Source organism: Panicum virgatum, chromosome 1N, assembly GCF_016808335.1.
Source record: "Panicum virgatum strain AP13 chromosome 1N, P.virgatum_v5, whole genome shotgun sequence".
NCBI classification, from domain to species: Eukaryota; Viridiplantae; Streptophyta; class Magnoliopsida; order Poales; family Poaceae; genus Panicum; species Panicum virgatum.
Window position 1 is genome coordinate 50,271,544 of NC_053145.1, and position 6,904 is coordinate 50,278,447.

Sequence of the window (6,904 nt, forward strand, 5' to 3'; positions counted from 1 at the left end):
CCAGAACCGGGCCGAACCGGTTTGACCGGTAACCCACCGGTTTGGTGAACCATGTGGAGACCTCGAGCGCCACCACCAACCCATGGAGGAGGAGGCCTCAGGTTCATCCACTCTCGGCCCATGGAAGCGGAGGCCTCGAGTGGGCCGGGGAGAGGGCATCGAGCGCCGCCGCTCAACCATGGGGAAGAGTCTTGAGTGCTGCTGCCTCTCAACCACGGGAAAGGGGGCCATCAGTCAGTGCCGCTGCTCGATCGAAGGGAGGACCACCGGCCGCTGCCGCTTGACCACGAGGGAGGGGCCGCTAGTCGGCACCGCCACTCGACCGCGGGGAGGAGCCACTAGCCGCCGCCCCTCGACCACGGGGGAAGGGCCACCCATTGGGTCGCTGCTCAACCGTTTGGAGGAATCAGCCACCAGTCGTCGTCGCCGCTCGACCGCGGGGAGAAGCCACTGGCCGCCATGGTTAATTAGAGCAACTCCAATGTGGCTTCTAAATTTGGGTGAGCAATGTCCATTTAAAAGTCCACTTCTAAATTTTAGTCACTCAGATATAGACTTCCACTTCAGCGGTTAAGTATATTGAGATTATGGGTGGGCATTCGAGTAACCCAAAAATTTCGGGCCGGGTTTTTCGGGTTTTCGAAATTTAGGTTTTTGAGAATTGATACCAAAAATTTGCCCGAAAAAATAGAAACCTGACATTTCGGGTACCCGAAAATTCGGGTTCGGGTAACCCCGAACTACCCGATTTCAAGCCGGAGCGTTGCAGCCTGCAGCAAGAGCGGTGGCGGTGGATCCATCAAGGCGCCCCGCGCGGCAGGAGGCAGGGGCGTCGGCGGTGCGACGAGTGCGGGGGCGAGGAAGCGCTGCGGCACAGAGACTGGCGGCGGCAGCGGCGCGGCGGGGCCGGGGGCGAGGGGACGCAGAGACTGACGGGGCGGGGGCGGCGGTGCCGATTGCTGCGGCCGGTCGGGGGCAGGGGGCGTTGCCGCGTCGAGGATGCTCCACGGCGGGGCTCAAGCGCCGTCACGCCCTGCCGCAGACCCGCAGTGCTGCACGGGCACGGGGCACCCGCCGCTCGGGGCAGCGCCTGGACGTTGGCGTGGTCAGGCTGGGCGTGGTGGAGATCCAGCCATGAGCCATCCAGGACCAGGTTGGGGCTCGCGGCTGCCCTCGTCACCTCGCTGCTCCTGCTGGGGCTTGGGCATCTGCTGCTCGGGGCCTAGGGGGCACGTGGAGAGCCCTGGACGGTGGCGTGGTGCTGGAGAATGGAGATCTAGGGGGGCGTGGTGGACTGGTCACTGGTGGGTTGGTGACGGCTATGGGGAGGGGGTAGGGGTGTTGCCGTGTTGGGCTGGTGGGCTGCTTTTAGAGTTAGGGTTGAGGGGTTTGGTGGACTGGGTTGCAATAAAATAAACTTGGACTAGGCTATTTCGGGTAGTTCGGGTACCGTGGTCCGATACCCGAATTAACCATAATGATTTCGGGTACCGTGGGTTGGAACCCGAATTAGTGTTCGAGTTTTTCGGGTTCGGGCTCAGGTTTTTTGGGTACGGGTTTTGGATTTCGGGTATTTTGCCCACCCATAATTGGGATTCCATTTTTCCAACTGACATCCGAGCCTCACCTGTCATTCTCCAGTGTGACTCCGCGCATAGCGTGCCCTGCGCCGCCACGTCCGGGCGTCCGCGTGCGCGCCGCCGCGCTGCCATGCCCCACCACCGTCAGCTCCTGCCCGCCCCACTGCCGCCGTCCGGTGGAGCTTGCCCTGCTCCCGCCCGCGTCGCCGGCGCCGATCCACGGAAGCCTCCCAACCACTGCCGCCTCCCCCACCTCACTCGCTGTTGCGCCCGACGACCAAGACCGCCGCCGCTTCCTCCGCTTCTCGGCGTCGCCTCCCCGCCCTCGTCGCCGGAGGAGGAGCCCACACCACCAGCGCCCAGGCACCAAGGTTTGCATCTCTGCCACCAAATCAATTGAGTTTAAAAAATTGATCTTTTTATCTACGATTACTGATTATGAAAGCAGTGGCACGATGTACTGGACAAAGTAGTGCCATTGAGCTATCAACCGAGTACAGATTTTAGGTTAGATACCTAGACATCACACACAGTGTCAGATGTCTAAGCCGTGCCATTGAGCTATTAACTGTTCTTTTCCCTTTTTTCTTTCCAGTACCACTGATGCTCTTAGGAAGTTGTAAATTAAGGGTGCTTCCTACAGATAGTATTGATCCAATTGTTATAGTCATTCACTTAACACAATCTTCTTTTCATGTCCCTTTTTCAGGCGTAAACAAACTCTTGGCTACCGGTACTACAAGCATGGATGGCCAAGAGATTCTTAGTTGTATACAGACATTAGCATTCCTTCCATTATGCTATGAGAGGCCTTCCCGCTGAAAGACCTCAAGCACCCAAGGAGGAAGAGGTTGCAAAAAAAAAAAAAACTAGCAAAGAAGACTATGTAAATATTAGATGTAGCACTTGGATGGTACTTTATCCAGTACTTGGATGCTCACATCATTTTGTAACACTTGGATGGTGCCTGTTGCTGCATTGTTAATTCTGAATGTTACTGAATTTCTGTTAGTTGACAATACATCAATGAAACTCTGTTTCTGAATTCTGCATTGTGGATCATGTATTCTAACTGGAGATCATGTAATTGTTCTACCTGGTCACTAGCAGAGTTGGAGCTCATGTAATTGTTGTACCTGTGATAGTTCTGAATTTTATTTTGTGGCAATAGACCTGGGCAAGAATGAATGGAGGTCGTGTTCCTGAAAATGCCACACCACCTTCTTGGAAAAATGAACAGACCTCATTCATCTTTCACGTTTCAGAGATAGCAATCCTTATCAGAATAGAAATACAGGTTTGGCATCAGCTTGATTAAAAGTTACTGCCCTTTGGGCTTCTCCCCGCGCTTCACGGTAAAAGGAGGGACGCTTGTCGATCATCACTCGCCCTAGAGGTTTTGCAAAAACACCCTTCCACTTTCTTGAAATTAGAAAGAAGTCCAATTCATCCGACCGGAACAGTAACGATGCTATATTATTTTGCATATAGATCCTCTTTGTAAAATTTATTTCAACATGAAGAACAAAAAAATCGAGATTTCTTGTCGTTTTTACAAAAAACGCCTGCATGACGTTTTGCGGAAACCCCCCCTCCTTCCATCCAAACCCTACCACCCTCTCTCTCTCTTCTTCCCTCTCCTCTCCCTGCCGCCGCCGCCACTCTCCTACTCGCCCGCGCCCGCGCCTCCGCCTCCCCTCCCCGTCTTGCTCTCCGCCTGCCTCCACCGCCGCCGCATCGTCTCCCCCGCCGCATCGTCTCCCCCGCCGCCTCACCCAGCTCGGCCCCCAGCCTCCGCCTCCCCCTCCCACCTCTACCAGCATGCGGCCCCAGCTCGGCTGCAGGGCCTCCCGCGCTAGATCTCTCGAGGGCGTGCTCGGCGTTGCGGCCGGGAGGCCCTGGCCGGGCTCGGGCACGGCACCGAAGGCATTTGCAGGCTCGGCCCGCCAGATCTCGCGCGAGTGGGGGCAGGAGCTGCGGTGGCACGGCGGCCGCCAAATCTCATCGGATTATGTATAATGTATTTGTAAGTTTGCTTACACGAATTTGACACTGATTTTGGTTGGATCAGCCATTCGAACATGACTACATGAGATTCATATCTTTTTACATTATGGATAGCTTCAATGGTGAGATCATGGCAATTGCTGTCAAAAAATCTGTAAAACTGCAATGGAACATTGTATTTAGGGAAATATGTAGGTCCTGCTGTTACCTTCCTATTCAATGTGGTGTTTAGTGTTCCGAGGGGAAAATCCATTTTCTGCTTTATGATTTCTATAAAACAGCATGCATGTTTATCTATATCTATCTATACTATAAAAATTGAAACTTTCTAATATAATTCTCACCAAGATGAAACCTACCCATCCTCTCACAAAACACCTCTAAATGGCCCACATGTAAGGCCTGGGTGATTGACAAGGGCCTTGGCAGACCGAAAAACAGCGTCGCGTGAGTTCAATCCGCCAAAAAAAAAAGTTTTCGACACCCAGGCCTTCTCTACCCGCCCTCCGTGTAGACGCCCCCAGCCTTTGCGATTGCCTTCATTCGTTCTCGCGTGTATCTCGCGCAACAAATCAGGGATTGGGATTGCCTTCCATATTCACCTGCTAACAGACCACCACACGCGGTGCCTGGCCCGCCGTCGCCCCTGCTCCTCACCGTGCGCGCTCGCCGCGCACGTTGGCCCCTGCTCCGGACGGCCATCGTCCGCGCGCGCCGACGTTCACGGCTACTGACGGCACTCGACTGCTGCTCCGCCGTCGCCCCTGATCCTCGCCATGCGCGCTCGCCGCGCACGTTGGCCCCTGCTCCGGACGGCCATCGTCCGCGCGCGCCGACGTTCACTGCTACTGACGGCACTCGACCGCTGCTCCGCCGTCGCCCCTGATCCTCGTCGTGCGCGCTCGCCGCGCACGTTGGCTCCTGCTCCAGATGGCCATCGTCCGCACGCGCCGACGTTCACGGCTACTGAGGGCACTCGACCGCTGCTCCGACGTTCGCCGTGTCCGACGGCTATCCCGAGGGCCGCTGCTCCGATGGCCACGGCTCTTGACGGTCCTCGCTCCCGGCGACCGCAGCTCCGACGGCCATCGATCCCGACGGACGCGGCTCCTGACGGCCATCAATCCCGACGGCCGCTGTTTGGAAGGTTAGCCATACTCCTGAATTTTGTTTTTACGTTTCTTTTGCAGGTGCAGATCACCGTTTGAATTTGCAACAAGCCTGCACGTTTGCTTCGGCACTGCCGGGAAGGGTGCCGTAGATGCGCGACACGTTTGCTTCGCAGTCGCCGAGAAGGGTGCCCTAGATGCCGCGAGCAGGCCAAACGCTAGACGACCACGCTCTACGCCGACGGCGCGACCAATCGGCGCGACCACGCCGACGACCACGGTCTACATCGATGGCGCGCCTCGACTACAAGGACCAGCGTGTTCCGCTTGGGGATGTAACCAACATGCTGAATCAAGATGTTGCTCCTAAAAAAAGGACAAGAGTTATTGAAGACGATGAGTGCCACGACATTAGTTGATTCAATTTCAGTATTTGGAAAATACATTCTTCTCCTTATCTAGAAAATATATATGTGTAATGTGTGCACGTCTGTTTCCTAGATGATGATCTAAGAAATATTAGGCGTCAAAAAGCTAGAGATCGTTATGCGAATATGCCGCCAGATAAGAAGGCAGAACTTAATGCAAAGAAGAGAGTGTGAATCAATTTTGGATCCAACTTTGGATTTGTTATATCAATTTTGAATCTCATTATTTTTAAATATAACATAGTTATTTTTTAAACATGTAATATTTTAAATATATTGTTCTTTAAACACGTGCCTGTGGCACGTGCCTCTCCACTAGTCTCTATTAACAAATGATTGTGGTACTGCCAATTGTTTAAGACTTGGGATTGCCTGAATTACCAGGTGTCACATTTATGAAGTGATTGATGCAGATGTTTTTTCAGCTGGTGAAAGGAGAATGCACTACATATGTTTCCTCCGTGCACAACTAAAGTTTCATGCATTGCTGGTCAATCAGGATACCCTTTTAGGAAAAAATGATTTACTTAGTAGCATCTAGATTATGCTATGCCCAGGGCAGCAGAGCTTACTCTTTTTTTCTAGCTGCAATGCAGGCCAGGTGGACGTGTTCCTAAAACTTGATGCTAAGAGCAAGCAAGAAGCATGGCACACCACACACTACATCTTGAGACATGAGTCAGCATGCAACAAGAGTTCACGTTTGCATTCCACATGATCAATGGTAAATAGAAGTTGAATTTAATGTTAAACAGGTCTGGTGCAAATGATAGTTCTGAAATGTACATTCGTTTCTATAATTTTATTACAGTGATTGTCTGGATCCAGTGCCGTTTTCCCTGTGAATAACATAAGTTCCATCTATAGTAATTCGCTTGTGCTCTTTGTATCACTTTTGTTGGAAATCAGGCTGTCACTGTTTTATTATGCAGAAAGAACAAGAAAATATTGCTAGGAATAAAAATATTATCAAATTTATTTCGTGTGCTTTCCCATTTGTTGTTACAATAGACCATGAAATATGAATTATCATCACAGTAGAATACCATTCTACTTATTGTCTGAATTTAATATATGAAGTGGGTCACTGATGTTTCCTGAATATCGCAATAATGCTCCTACGGATCTCAATTTTCTCTACCTAATGTGTGGTTTAGTCCCCAGTCTTAAGAACTTTCCATTCACTTTGTGATTTTTCTACATAAACAAGGGAACATGTTTTTAATGAAACATGCCAATGTGTGGTGTTTAGTGCACTGAAGATCCAAAAAAGTGGATTACCAATCTATCTCTAGAGCTCTCACCTTTTTCGCTTCACTTTTCAGGGAACATTTAGGAAAGCAACATAGAGAGGTGTTCTCCTTATTACTGTTAAGAAGCTTGAAGATGAAGAACCATCAGCCATGGCTGATGAAGAACCATCATCGATGGCTGATGTGCCAGACATAGAGAGGTTGCATTCTTAGGAAGGATTGTAATTAAACGTTGACATTTGTTTCAATTGTAATTTCAGTTAACAAGTAATGGGCATGTTTTGTGTAGAAACAATATGACTGCTATATAAGATATGGTGCGCCTAATCTTTGCTTTATATTCGGACTGCTATATAAGATATGGAGATTTGTCTTCCTGCCTGTTTTATGTAGAAAAATCATGACTGCTATATAAGAAAAATCATGACTGCTATAAAATCATGACCAAACATGCTGCAATATCTAGAAGAACATTTTCAAAATAATAGCTATAGGGAGATTGTTTGTATTTTGAGAAAATAAGAAAA

General features: G+C 50.6%; 1 long non-coding RNA gene across 1 annotated transcript; it reads left to right on the forward strand.

Annotated features, from left to right (window-relative positions):
* Window positions 1-1,436: 1,436 nt before the first annotated feature.
* On the forward strand, window positions 1,437-2,621 carry LOC120654150. The gene is made up of 2 exons (XR_005667005.1): window positions 1,437-1,951; window positions 2,290-2,621. It is a non-coding gene; the product is annotated as an uncharacterized LOC120654150 (long non-coding RNA).
* Window positions 2,622-6,904: the final 4,283 nt, after the last annotated feature.